The following is a 15,356-nucleotide window of genomic DNA, read 5'->3' as shown; positions in this document are numbered from 1 at the left end:
TCTATAGTTTTTTTTTCCGAATGGTTTGATGATATTGATGAGGATGGTATTTGTTAATCTGTGTCAAGCACTGTTTGTTAAGCGCTGGAGTAGACACAAGCTGACCAGGTTGGACACAGTCCCTGTCCCACGTGGGGCTCACAGTCTTAATCCCCATTTTACAGATGAGGTAAGTGAGGCCCAGGGCAAGTGAGGTGACTTGCCCGAGGTCACACAGCAGACGAGTAGTGGAGCACACAGTAAGCACTCAGTAAATACCATTGATGATGATATAAAAGAATGAAAAAAAAGCTGATTTTTATCTCTTTAGCAATACTGAGTACATATTATCAATCAACCATACTTATTGAGCACTCACTGGGTGCAGAGCACTGTACTAAACCCATGGGAGAGTGTAATATAGCAATGTCGGTAGAAGTGTTCCCTGCCCAATCACATTTATTGAGCGTTTACAGTGTGCACAAAATGCTTAGTACAGTGCTCTGCACAGAGTAAACACTCAATAAATACGACTGAATGAACACTGCACTAAACATCTGGGAGAGTACAACCCAACCATATAACAGACACGTTCCCGGTCCATAACAAGCTAATTCATTCAATAGTATTTATTGAGCGCTTACTATGTGCAGAGCACTGTACTAAGCACTTGGGATGAACAAGTCGTACTTGAGTACCCTCATTGAGATCTCAGCCATGCAATAAAACAGTTTCCGTAATGTGAAATGCGTATCCCTTTAAGCTTTGTTTTGTTCCCGATAAAATTAATATTTAATCACCTGTACTTTTCAAAATACAGGGAGCTTACAGTCCAGATGGAAGCTTACAGGCTACAAAGGGCCAAGCCTTGTATTAAGTTCTGGGGTGGATAAAAGTTAATCACAAAACCATTCCAATCCATCCAGATCCTCATTTCAAGTCCTAGGATGTTTAATCTCTTGATGCTAATGCCACCAGGTAAACCCAAAACCTCCCTCAGAGATCCAGAAATTCTCAGCAAACAAGAGCAAAGGAGACTTGTTCACTGGCTTGAATGAGAAATTAGCAGCTTTGATGAAGTATTCTATGGCAAAGTTACGCCCCAGTTAACTCTGCCTCCTCTGTACTCTCTAATTGCCACCCTCAAAAATCAATCAATAGTATTTATTGAGTGCTTACTGTGGTACGGAACACACACTAAGAACTCGGGTGAGTATAATACAACAAATACATCATTCCAAATCAGATGTGTGGAAAGGGTGAAAACACAGTCATATATACTGTTTGCAAGTCATGTGGATCAATAGCAAATATTATTTTAGAGGGCTATTTTTCCTGTAATGGAGCATTCGTGATTAAATGAAGTACTACCGTATTTTGCAGCCTGTAACAGTATAGATTTCATCAAAATAATATTCAAAATTCAAAACTTACTACACTCTCATGGCATATTGGTGAATCAAACCAAGGCAAGAACTTCCAGAAGAGAAACTGAATATCCTGAGGAAAAAGAAGAAAAAATTGCATTAAAATTAAGAACACGGTGATGCTTCTAGGCAAAATATTCAAAGTACACCTCCTAAAGAATGGCTTTGATTACCTCTGCGTTAAGAAGAGAAACTCTTTCTTTGTGAGCGCTCACGTATGATTAATTAACTTGGGGGTAGAGCAGAGATTGACAGCTTGAAAGCAGATAATTTGAGCTCATTTAACTATTGAACACATTTGGTAATTTTTTAAATTTATGGTATTCGTTAAACGTTTATTATGTGTCCAACAATCTTCTAAGCTCTGGGGTAGGCACAGTTTATTAGGTCGGGCACAGTCTCTGACCCACATGGGGCTTGTAATCTACGTAGCAGGGGAGACCAGGTATTGAATCCCCATTTTACAGCTGAGGCAACTGAGGGCCAGAAAAGTTTAGTGACTTGCCCACGGTCACACAGCAAGCAACCGGCAGAGCCGAGATTAGAACACAGGCCCTCTAACTCCCCGAGCCCTTGCTCTTTCCACTGGGCCATGGATGGCCAACATTTTCTAAAGAGTTAAAATGAAGTGATGCCATAATGAGTTTCCTCGGCCTTTTGATATTTCTCTCCTCCTATATTTACAATTGAACATGAAGCAACTCACTTCCCTGGATTTTTTTTTAAATGGTATTCGTTAAGTGCTTACCATGTGCCAGGCACTGTACACAAGCGCTGGGGTGGATCCGAGCCAATCAGGTCGGACACAGTCCCTGTTCCACATGGGGCTTACAGCTTCAATCTCCATTTTCCAGATGACGTGCCTGAGGGCCAGGGAAGTGAAGTGACTTGCCCAAGGTCACCCAGCAAACGAGTGGCGGAGCCGGGACTAGAACCCATGACCTCTTGACTCCCAGGCCTGAGCTCTATCTGCTAGGCCACTTTGGGGTACTTTTATAAATGTTTAGAACCTTGAGGGGTTTGTTGCTCCTTGAATGGGAATTGGATTGAAAATGAGATTACCCTGAATCTACCCCAGTGCTTAGAACACAGCCTGGCACATAGTAAGTGCTTAACAAATACCATAAAAAAGAGGTTTAGGGAAAAGGGTATTCTGATTTTTATTTTAGCCTCCCTTCTCCTTCCTACCCCTCTATATTGTAAGATTCTTACACTCCAGGAATGTCTTCAATTTATACTTAATTTTTAGTCAATTCCCAAGTCGGCAGAATAAGGTACCACGAGGTACTTAGCACATAGTAAACGCTTCTTAAATGCTATTACTCGACAAACACACAAGGGTGCAATCAACTTGGCTGGAATAAATGTTTTCCCTTTGAGCTTTGGGAAGAATGCATCAGTGGAATTCTGGGATTGCTTTCCACAACAGGATAAAGAGGGTTTCGGAGGGGAGCGGAGGGGAATATGGTGTTGAATGCGGAGAGGCTAATACAACGCTATCCTTAGCACAAAGTTCTGTAAGAACTTATAATACTCATGTTAGAGCACCTCAGCTTCACCTCTCAAAATCAGGTCCCAGGTGGGGGTTAAAACTGACTCTGGGTTCACATAGGATTTAATTGAGGCAGCTATTGAACAATAATAATAATAATAATAATAATAATAATGGTATTTGTTAAGTGCTTACTATGTGCCAAGCACTGTTCTAAACACTGGGGTACAGTGCATACAGGGGAAGCAGCATGGCTCAGTGGAAAGAGCCTGGGCTTCGGAGTCAGAAGTCATGGGTTCGAATCCCGGATCTGCCCCTTGTCAGCTGTGTGACTGTGGGCAGGTCACTTAACTTCTCTGTGCCTCAGGTACCTCATCTGTAAAATGGGGATTGACTGTGAGCCTCACGTGGGACAATCTGATTACCCTGTATCTACCCCAGCGCTTAGAACAGTGTTCGGCACATAGTAAGTGCTTAACAAATACCAACATTATTATTATATGAGGTAATCAGGTTGTCCCAGCTGGGGCTCAGAATCTTAATTCCCATTTTACAGATGAGGTACCTGAAGCACAGGGAAGTGAAGCAGCTTGCCCAAGGTCAGATAAGTGGTAGTGCCGGGATTAGATCCCCCGTCCTCTGACTCCCAACCCCGGGCTCCTTCCCCTATGACACGCTGCTTCTATTGAATGCTGCCCAAGAGAAGTCCTCACTCAATCTTCAGTAGTATTTATTGAACTCTTACTGTGTATGAAGGATTGTACTAAGTGCTTGGGTTGGGAGAGTGCGAAACAACAGAGTTGTTAGACACATTAAACTCCTCAAGGAGTTTACCATCTAGAGAGGGAGATGGACATTAAAGTTCATTAAAGCCTCCTGTGAGCAGGGAACTTGTCTACCAACTCTGTTACAGTGTACTCGCTCGAGAGCTGAGTCTGGTGCTCAGCATATAGTAAGTGCTCAATAAATACGATTCAAGGATTGACTGATTCATTAAGGATGGGGAATATACCCTGGGTCTGCCTCAGCACTCAGAAGAGTGCCTGGCACATAGTAAATGCTTAACAAAGACCATGAAAAAAAGGGGGTGGGAAGGCATACAGCATATTAAGCACTGTTAGATTGGGGAGGTTTCTCATCCCGCCTCCACCACTTGTCTATGTGATCTTGGGCAAGCCACTTAACTTCTCTGTGCCTCAGCTCCCTCATCCGTAAAATGTTGGTATTTGTTAAGCACTTACTATGTGCCGAGCACTGTTCTAAGCGCTGGGGTAAGCACAGGGGAATCAGGTTGTCCCACGTGGGGCTCACAGTCTTAATCCCCATTTTACGGATGAGGTATCTGAGGCACCGAGAAGTTAAGTGACTTGCCCAAACTCACACAGCTGTCAAGTGGCCGAGCCGCAATTCGAACCCATGATCTCTGACTCCAAAGCCCGTGCTTTTTCCACTGAGCCACTCTGCTTCTCAAAATGGGGATTAAGATTGTGAGCCCCTCGTGGGAGGAACTGTTATCTTGTACCTACCCCAGTACTTAGAACAGTGCTTATCCCATTCATTCATTCATTCATTCAATCACATTTATTGAGCGCTTACTGTGTGCAGAGCTCTGTACTAACCATTTGGAACGTGCAATTCTGCAACAGATAGAGACAATCCCTACCCAACGACGGGCTCACAGTCACATAGTAAGCGCCTAAAAAATACCATTATTATTATTATTACTTGTTGCAATAAACATTTTCTTAGCAAACCAAAATCTCCAGCAAATTCTATTTCTTCTGATTTATACATTCGTTGGTTTATATTCCTTCATAGTCCCACTTCATCTCATTTAGGAAAACAGTCATCATACAATGCCTTCCCAATTTTCCCATTAAAGAGATTGCAAAATGAACTCCAACATCCAATGGACACTCAAATCTCTGTTATTCTAGAAGGGACCTGGAGAAAAGATGCCTCTAGATTTTCAAAGTTCAATTGAAGGCCCAGAAAGAGTACCATTCAAGCTGTCAGAATTCAAATCAACAAATCCCCAAAGGGCATTTAAAGGACATATAAAAGACACACCGCACTACCTCCTTGCTTTCAAACCCTCACTAAGCAAATTCCCAACTCTATTTTCATGTTGCATTTTACTGTAAAAATGCAACCAATCTCAGAATTCGGTTTTGATGCAAGAAAGTTCTGTTTTTAAATGGTGCTCGACTCTAACAAATTGACCAGAGGGCCAAATGATATAGAACTGACAACTGAGGGCACAGGGAATGTATCTGTGATATTGCTGTATTGTCCTGTTTAATACAGTGTCCTGCACACAGTAAGCACTCAATAACATACAATTGACTGACTGACCCTCAAAATGAGACAGAAAGAAGTTCAATTGACAGACCCTCATTCTAGTCAGGGCACGGCTAAATTATAGGTATTACCAGACATTTATAGGAACCTAAAACAATCTGCCAGTAATCACTCATTATATATCTATCATCACCTGTCTCAGGAGAAATTGACATTAGTAAATGTTCTGAGCCAGAAAAGGGGCCATTTTAAATATCTGAATAAATATACATAAGATTTCTAGGTTTAAAACATTTATATGTGATATATATATGTGTGTGTGTATATATATATATATATAAGTGTTTAGACATCATTTAGAAAAATCCTGAATATTCTAAAGTTTATTTGGGGCTGGGAAAAAATTACAATTCAGGTCCATATCCAGATGGCAGGATATTTTCAAAGGCTCAAGTGATATTTAGGTTAGATCAATTCTGATACAGTTTGTTTGCTTGCTGACATAAGATTAAAAATATGGCTAGTCTCATATCAGACTGCAGATTATTATTCGATGGAAAATTACAATTTAGTAAATTAAAAATGGTAAGACTGGATTCTTGAAGAATAACCTGGGGGGGGGGGGGGCGGGGAATTTGGACAGACCATAACTCTTCATTTTCTAGGAGTCCATATAAAGTGTATCAGTTCAACACATTTTCCAACAGGACTTCTCTGCTCTTTTTATTTCAACACAGTGAATACATCAGAATGTGGTGCTTGCTTTCTTTTCTACAACAATAATTTAACATTTGGCAGGGGTTCTGGATAGCCCATCCTTTCTGGAATTTTGAATACAAGCCAATAAAGAGAACATTTCATTTGAAAAACTACACAAAGCAAGCAATCTTAATTCACTATTATTCTGCTCCTTAAAACGACCTTCTCAAGCAAGCAACACACTCCTCCTATCAACACGTCACTGTGGATAAACAAACACTGTCAGAGGACCTGGAATTTCCATTATAAATTCAATTTTTCAGAGACAGCGTTCTGAAGACACCAAAGGAAACAAAATCTCCCAGATCCAAATTTGAGGCTGGGAAATATTAAACAAAGTATTTCTGAGCAGTCAGGACTTTGCAAACTTCGACTCGGTAAAAGAAACCAAGTGACCAAGCTTTCATTTCTGAACTAAGTCTTTTTGAAACATGAAATCTGTTTCGCCGATCTGAACGACACTGTACTAGAGTCTGGTGGTTGCAGGAATAAAATCAAGGAAGTGGGTGTCTCAGTTGCTTTCCATTCAGGTGTTATACCAGGTTTCTTACAGCAATTTACCATTTAGTCTAATTAACATCGAATGGCCCCCGAAACTGTTGACTTTTCATCTCACATATTACAATCTTTTTCAAATGAAAAGCAAAAGGGAAAAAAAAATTCCTCAGCTAAAATTGAACACCAGCGACAACAACAACAAAAACATCCTACAACTTCTAATTGCTTCATTTAAGACACTAGCACATGTTGTTATGGCAACTAAAATGGCTAGAGGTAGAGAGGGAAAAAAGCCTGGATCGGATAACATATCTCTTCCTGCCAGTAAGAAGAAGGCCAAATGGATCCATTTATGGACCCAAAGGAGGGGAGAAAGAGCCTATCACATAGCCAAACACATTAGGAAGCTCAGTTGAAAAATCACCTTGGACTCATGAAGATGAAATACATTACATTTTCAGGACTAGCTCTCGGACCAGAGCTGAAGTTGGACGGTCACAGTAACTGGCTCATTTTCATAGAGGAAAGAGATCCTGGAATCACGGATTTTGGTCTGTCTCTCTAAATGCATTACTGTGTCCGGGGAGGGGGCGGGAATTTTTAATATTGGTCTCCATTTGCTGATGCCTTTGCTACGTTTACATTTGATTGTAAACTCCTTGAGGGCAGGGATCCTGTCTTAATTCTGCTGTAGATTCTCAAGAACCTACGGTGATCAGCTCACGCCCACACTTGATGAATGCTGTTCATGATACAGGGAATGAAGACTAGGAAACACGAAAATGATGTTAGATGGACGGGATCTATTTTGTTGGTTTTATGGTACTTGTTAAGCGCTTATTAAGTACCAGGCACTGTTGTAGACTCCGGGGTAGATTCAAGGTAAGCACGTTGGACACAGTCCCTATCCCACGTGGGTTTCCCAGTCTCAATCCCCATATTACAGATGAGGTAGCTGAGGCCCAGAAGGGAAATGACTCACCCAAGGTCACACGACAGATAAGCGGCAGAGCCGAAATTAGCACACAGGTCCTTGAGATTCCACCGTAAACCCTGCTTATTGAAAGCCAACTCCGTTTAATGAAGCTCATTACAGTATACTGACAGACTCCCACAGAAAGACTTTTAGACTTCCTAGTATAACTACTCTATGATTATGCAACAGACAACAAAATAACAATAATAATAATAATAATTATGGTATTTGTTAAGTGCTTACTATGTGCCAGGCACCGTACTAAGCACTGGGGTGGATACAGGCAACTTGGGTTTGGCACAGTCCCTGTCCCACATGAGGCTCACTCTCAATCCCTATTTTACAGATGAGGTAACTGAAGCACAGAGGAGTTAAGTGACTTGACCAAGGTCACACAGCAGTCAAATGGCAGAGCAAGGATTAGAACCCATGGCCTTCTGACTCCCGAGCCCGTGCTCTCTCCACTGTGCCACGCTGCTGCCTAATGCTTACTTTTACCTCTAGACGGAGCTCGTTGTAGGGAGGGAATGTGTCTGTTTATTGTTACACTGTACTCTCCCAAGTGCTTAGTACAGCGCTTTGCACACAGTAAGTGCTCAATAAATACGACTGAATGAATGAATGTGCACTGTGCTCTTTCATTGTTTGGAAAAAAGCGATCCCAATGAAAAATCTGAGAGGAAAAAGAGGACCCCAATGCAACTGACTCTTGATGTCTCAAGAGCTGCTGGGGAGTTTTATGGCCTAGGTGAAACACTGAAATGGTCTCCCCATCGTTGGATGATTACGGCATCACAATGTTCATTAATACTCTGTCCCCACCCATAGGCATAGACGGGCTAAGAATGTGAATCCTCCCCAGAGGACACTGTTACTATTGGCAATTTGGTTAAAGATTTGCAAGGAGAGAAAGTGAAGCCCCAACCTAAAATGAAGGTTTCTTCATTACCTGATTTTTGCTTAATGCACCTTTGCTATCTCTGATGGCCTAACACACATAATCAAAAACGGGACACACTGCTATAATCCCATAAACCACATCTAGATAACAAATCCTATTAGGGCTCCCCAAGGTTAAACTGCATATCTTTTCATAAGGCCAACTCGGGATTCATAAATCATCCATTACACAGGCCGGAGACAAACCAACAGTTTGGGTAAAGTGGAAAGTGTGTGCAGACTTTGATTAGTTGTGGGGTCACTCTTAACTGGGGTGGATGGGATTTCAGAAGCTACTCTAGACCATTTTGAGTAAAAAGATAAATAATCCCTGTGCAGAATGGAACTGTTTAAGTTAAACCGGTCACAATATCAGGCTCCTACCCAGAGCTGCTGTCCACAGGTCAGTACAATAGAACAATTAAAAAGACACATCCCTGCTCGCAACCAGCTTACAGTCTAAAGGGAGAGACAGACATTACTAGAAATAAAATCAATTCCAGATAGGTACATGAGTGCTGTGGGGTTGGGGACAGGATGAATAAAGGGAGCTAATGCAAGTTTACTAATATACAGATTTTAATGTATATGTGTTTGTGTGTATATACATATATTATATATATATATATATATATATATATTCATAAAACTAATACCAAGGTTTCAAAACATTCAAAGCCCCTCTTGAGCTTGGTTTTCAAGCCAACTAAACTACTCGTATAATATCACCAGGAGCTGACTTGAAAACTTGCCTTCTTTGGACTGCAGATTTTATTTCCCTGTATTTCCTTCTGCTTCTGTCTCATCATAGGAGAAGATGAAACGGGGCCTTGGGAGGGAGGGAGAAAAAGGGAGTCATCTCTGAAGAGCCAAGTCTAAACCAAGACGTGTGGGGGATGTGGTCCTTTGAGAGGCGTTATGCAGAGAAGCAGTGTGGCCTAGAGGATAGAGCATGGGGCTGGGAGTCAGAAGGACCTGGGTTCTAATCCCAGTTTTGCCCCCTTTCTTCTTCTTTTTTTAATGGTACTTGTTAAGTGCTGACTATGTGCCAGGCACTGCACCAAGCACTGGAGTAGATAGACGCCAATCAATCAGAAAATAGTATTTATTGAGCACTTACTGTGTGCAGAACACTATATAAGAACTTGAGAGAGTATACTATTACAGTAGAACAGACACATTCCCTGTCCACAAGGAGCTTACAGTCTAGAATCGAAGACAGATAGCGATATAAATAAATTAGAGAAATGACCAGAAGTGCTGCGGGGCTGGCAACGGAGGGTGAATAAATGGAGGAAGTCAGGGTACCGTAGAAGGGAGCGGGAAAAGAGGAAAACAGGACACAGTCCGTGCCCCACTTGGGCTCACCATCTTCATCCCCATTTTTACAGATGAGTAACTGAGGCCCAGAGAAGTAAAGTGACTTTCCCACGGTCATCCAGCAGACAAGTAGAGGATCTGGGATTAGAACCCTGGTCCTCCTTTCAGGCCCGTGCTCTAACCACTAGGCAATTCTGTCTGCTGTGGGGCCTAGGGCAAGTCACTTTACATCTCTAACCCTCAGTTCCTTCATCTACAAAATGGAGATTCAAAACCTTCTATCTCTCCTATTCAGATTGTGAACCCCACGTAGGACCTGATAATCTTGTATCTCCTCGAGTGCTTAGACAGTGCTTGACACATAGTAATCAATTAACAAATACCAAAATTATTATTATCATTATCAGTAAAATGGACTATGTTCTACTTTCATTAAAAAAACCCAAGAAAACTATTGTACAAAATATCTGTATGTCCAAACTGGTCTCAATTCTTTGCAATCTGGCCAATGGCATTTTTATTTTATCGCTATCACCGACCAAGGTAAAACCAAAAGGAGGCATGTGGGATTGAACAGGTCCCAAATCAGAAAAACCCTTTTATTAAGCAATTTGTATACAAATCAAAGGAGCTTGCCCTATCAGTAGCCATAGCCAAATCTATATTTAGTATGCTAGAAGCTCATTTATGTAACTAACCACCACTTTTAATGACCCCAAACCCTTTCACCTTAATGATTTAGGAAGAAATTTTGAGACAAAAGATAAATGATGGAAAGAAACCATTTCATCGCTGAGGGCCCTACATGCATTTTTCCTCAAAGGTCACATACAAAAGTGACTTGCAAAAATGACAGTTTTTCCAGAGTGGGATGGGTTTAAGGCAGGGTGGAGGACTTGGAACTGGGTATGTCCTTTTTACGCAAATTTTATTCAACTATCTGCATAATCATTATTCTCCTCTCAGGATGGCACCTGGAGAGTTTCCAGGACTCTACCAGTCTCTGCTACGGGACAGAGAGTCAAGCAGAGGCCTACCCCATCCATTCCTAGCTTGGCCAGTGGCTAGCGAGTGGAAGGCAATCTGCTACAAGTCAAAACTCACCCGTGCTGGGCAGCAGCGGCACGGGAGAGAGTCAAGGGTGGAAATTCAAGTTTACTGCGTGGAAGGCGGCAGTGGTAAACCACTTCTGTATTTTTACCAAGAAAACTCTACGGATCCACTACCAGAACGATTGCAACTGGAGGTGGGGCATTCTGGGAGAGAAGCATCCCTGGAGTCACTATGGGTGGGAGACGACTCAACAGCATAAGACGAGACAAGATAATCATTATTTTCTGCAAGGGACTGACCAAAGTCCTGAGGTACTTATCAAAGATGTCGTACACTCTAGTGTAAAGGGCCTGGGATTGAGGGGACCTGGGTTCTAATTCCGACTCCACTTGTCTTCTGGATGATCTTGGGCAAGTCAATTCCCTTCTCTGAGCCTCAGTTACCTCATCTGGAAAATGGGGATGAAGACTGTGAGCCCTATGTGGGACAGTGACTTAGTCCAACCCCATTTATTTGTTTCTACCAGAGTGCTTGCTTAGTACAGTGCCTGGCGCACAGTAAGCACCTAACTACCATAAAAAAAAAATTAGCACAGTGCTTAGCATATAAACACACACTTAATCTTTGGTATTTATTGAGCACTTACTGTGTGACCAGCACTGTACTAAACGTGTGGGAGAGTACAATACACAGTGTTGACAGACCACAATTATTAATTGAAACAACAAAGGGGACAGACTCTTTCCCAAGAGAAAAGGCATTTTTCCCTTTTCCTTGAAAGTACCAGATCTGCTATCCTGTGTTAACTCATTCCTTCTAGACTTTAGCTTATAAAACCCTAAAATGATTTTCCCTAAAATAGTGCATCCACCTCCGAATTGGATGATTACGTTAGATTTTCTTAAAATTCCAGGCACTGTATTAAGCGCTCAAGCAGATAGCAACTAATCAGGATGGAAGCAGTTCATGGCCTTCATGGGGCTCACTGTCTTCATCCCAGCTGAAGTAACTGAGGCCCAGAGAAGTGAAGCGGCTTGCCCAAGGACACCCGGCAACAGACAAGGGGAGGATCCCGGATTAGAACCCAGGTTCTCCTGACTTCCAGGCCTGTGCTCCTGGCATGGGCTAGTGGGTTCTTGAACTCCACTACTCTCCCTTCTAAAGCACCGTCACAGACATCATTAAATCATAAAAAGAACAACTCCAAATCCAAAGTCAACTCTCTGACATTGTTTCACGAGTAGGGTCCTTGAAGGAATTTAAAACCCTATCCCTTTAAAGGAAGAGTTGAACAATTCCTTGGGGTAGAACCACGCTGCATGAAATTTCACCACCACGCCCCAGATTGCGACATGCAATCAAGGGGACGTTGGTTTTGTAATGCAAGGTTGAGCTGGACAAACAAGTTTAACGAAAAGACTCATGATCGGTTTAGCCGAGAACTCTTTAGAGAGAAGGCACTGATTCGGTGAAAGTTAGCAACGGGGCACACTCATTGTTTTCCCCAGCTAGACTGTAATCAATTAGTCGATTGAGCGCTTACTGTGTGTAGAGCACTTTACTTAGTGCTTGGGAGAGCATGTTATAATAGTTTTTTATTACTATTTTTTATGGCATTTGTTAAGCGCTTACTACATGCCAGGCACTGTTCTAAGCACTTGGGTTGATACGAGGGGATCAGGTTGGACACAGTCCATGTCCCGCATGGAGCTCACAGTAGTAATCCCCATTTTTCACAGATGAGGTCACTGAGGCCCAGAGAAGCTGTTACCCACCCAAGGTCACACAACAGGCAAGTGGCAGAGCCGGGACTGGAACCCAGGTCCCTCTGACTGCCAGGTCCAGGCTCTATCGACTAGGCCACGCTGCTTGCCAGAGTTGGTGGTCACGTTTCCTGCCCACTGTGAGCTAAGAACCTTGAGGGTCGATTGAAGGTTATTGATTCTACGGTGCTCACTCAATCATTTAATAAAGTGCTCTGCCCACAGCGGGAGTCCAATAAATACTACTGATGGATTGGTCCTAAAAGAACTTATGTGAACTTTGGACTTAGGAGAAGCAGCATGGAACACTGGATAGAGCCAGGGTCTGGGGGTCAGAAGGACCTGGGTTCTAACTTCAGCTCCACCACTTGTCTGCTGTGTGATCTTGGGCAAGTCACTTCACTTTCCAGCTCCTCGGTTCCCTCATCTGTAAAATGGCGATTTATAATAATGATGGTATTTGTTAAACGCTTACTATGTGCCATTTCCCCACTCATCTTTTCACAACCACATACCCAACTTGTACACTCCCCCTAAAATATTCCACATTCCTGATTTCCCAAAAAACATTCATACCCAGAACAGGCTAAACTCAAATTCATCATTCTCGAAACTCCAGTGATTGCCCATCCACCCCTGCATCAAACGAAAACTCCTCTCCATTGGCTTTAAAGCAGTCACCTTGCCCCCTCCTACCTCACCTAGCTTCTCTCCTTCTCCATCCCAGCCCGCACACTTCGCTCCGCTGGTGCTCACCTTCTCACTGGGCCTCCATCTCGCCTGTCTCGCCGCCGACCCCTGGCTCATGTCCTGCCTCTGGCTTGAAACGCCCTCCCTCCTCTAATCCCACAGACAATACTCTCCCCGCCCTCTCGACTGAAAACTCGTTGTGGGCAGGGTATGAGTCTGTTTATTTTACTATCATTCTCTCCCAAGTGCTTAGTACAGTGCTCTGCACTCAGTATGCGCTCAATAAATAGGATCGAATGAAACAAATGAATGATTTGAAAGGCAACGTACAGGTTTGCTTTATTAGTTAAAAACTCCAGAAAGAAGGATGATGTTTGTTGAGTGTACGCTAAATCAAACTCACTATCACAATCAATTAATAGAATTTTCTGGGTGCCTACTCTGCAGATCACTGTATTAGACGCTTAGTAAAGTACAAAAGAAGGTTGGGGATTACCTCCCCTCTCAATAGCTGCACAGTAAGCAATCAGGCACAAAGGGAGTGAAGGGTGGGGATGTCAGAGTGGAGGAGAATTGGATGATGTGGAGGACAGGCTTGGGAGTCAATAGGAACTGGGTTCTAATCCCATTGCCAGGTCTGCTGTGTGACCTTGGACAAGTCACTTTACTTCTCTGAGCCTCCATTCCCTCACCTGTAAAATGGGGATTGAGACTGGTGAGCCCAATGGGGGACAGGGACTGTGTCCAACCTGATTAACTTATACAAGTTATACTTATACAAGTTATAACTTTAACAAGTTACACAATTTGTACAACTTAAACTAGTCCAGTTGTGTTTACATATTTATTCAATTTCATCTATTTGATGGATCTTCTGCCATTTCCTCATTCACCTTTTCTTAACCCCATACCCATCTTCTAATCTCCCCCTATAAAACTCCACATACTGGCTTTCCCACAAAACATTCATAGCCAGAGCAGGTTTAACCCTAATTCATCATTCTGGGTTTGCCAAGCAACGTACAGTTTTTTCTTTATTAGGTAAAAATTCCAGAAAGAAAGATGACGTCTGTTGCGGGTAAACAAAATCGAAATCAGTATGACGGCGTAAACAGTGGATCGATAGTATTTGCAGACTGTCTACTACGTGCGGAGCACTTGGAAAAGTCCAATAGAATAGAGATTTCTGCCTTCAAATTTGTTAAGCGCTATGTGCCAAGCACTGTTCTAAGCGCTGGGGTAGATACAGAGTAATCAGGTTGTCCCACGTGGGGCTCACAGTCTTCATCCCCATTTTACAGATGAGGTAACTGAGGCACCGAGAAGTTAAGTGACCTGCCCACAGTCACCCAACTGACAAGTGGCAGAGCTGGGATTCGAACTCATGACCTCTGACTCCCAAGCCCGTGCTCTTTCCCCTGAGCCACGCTGCTTCTCTAAATGATAAATGAAACTTCCCAATTAAGGACAACTGGAGTGAAGGGGACAGAAGTCGGAGCGGAGGAGGTCGTGAAGAGAATTGGACGATGCAGAGGATGGGCTCGGGAGATTACTGTGTGCACAGCACTGTACTAGGCAACGTTAGGAGAATGCAGCACGATAACATAACAGACGCATTCCCTGCTTACCGCCTAGACGGGGAGGCGAGATAGAGCAGGACTCGATCCCAGAGTGGGTGCGTCATATAGACTCAAAAACTAATTTTGCGTGTTTATAATGGAAGTCACCATTTCTACGAATTATCGGAGCACATAATCTTGTTCACAGATTCAGCCTAGAAATTAATAGTCACATTTCTTCCCTAAGGCCACCACCCTCTAGGCTTTCCCATAGGGGAAGTTACTGAGCCTCCAATTAGAAGACTCCCATACCATCATATCTCACTACTCGACTGCATTCCACTAATTTCCCAAGAGTCAACCCTACACCGAAGTGAGATATGCCCACATAAAATGAGTTGGACAGAAACTGAGATTTGTCTTTTTTCCCCCCTCAAAGAATAGTTTCTCAGAGTATCTTCTAACGCTATGACTATTTGAAATGATTACCCTTTGAGAGGAGCAAACTGAAAACAGTAAGGGAGTTTTACCCAGGGTAGTGATGACAGGTTGCCAAACTAGAAGGTCATCGACTTCATCGGGCTACTGAATGACTTTAAA

The 15,356-nt window shown here is 42.8% G+C and overlaps 1 protein-coding gene and 1 non-coding gene across 2 annotated transcripts in view; one reads left to right on the top strand and one right to left on the bottom strand.

The window, feature by feature from the left end:
- SIPA1L1 (signal induced proliferation associated 1 like 1) overlaps nt 1-15,356 on the bottom strand; it is a 363,817-nt gene that overhangs the window by 168,745 nt on the left and 179,716 nt on the right. The window contains exon 6 of the mRNA XM_029058544.1: nt 1,414-1,479. The gene's annotated coding sequence lies outside the window, so the exon portion shown is untranslated. The remainder of the gene's footprint in view (nt 1-1,413; nt 1,480-15,356) is intronic.
- Nucleotides 10,648-10,785, top strand: LOC114815486. Its single transcript, XR_003763265.1, has one exon. It is a non-coding gene; the product is annotated as a small nucleolar RNA SNORA7 (small nucleolar RNA).

The sequence above is a fragment of the Ornithorhynchus anatinus genome, chromosome 1 (assembly GCF_004115215.2).
Source record: "Ornithorhynchus anatinus isolate Pmale09 chromosome 1, mOrnAna1.pri.v4, whole genome shotgun sequence".
NCBI classification, from domain to species: domain Eukaryota; kingdom Metazoa; phylum Chordata; class Mammalia; order Monotremata; family Ornithorhynchidae; genus Ornithorhynchus; species Ornithorhynchus anatinus.
The sequence above is the reverse complement of the archived record's forward strand: the minus strand, read 5'-3'. Positions and strand labels throughout refer to the sequence as shown.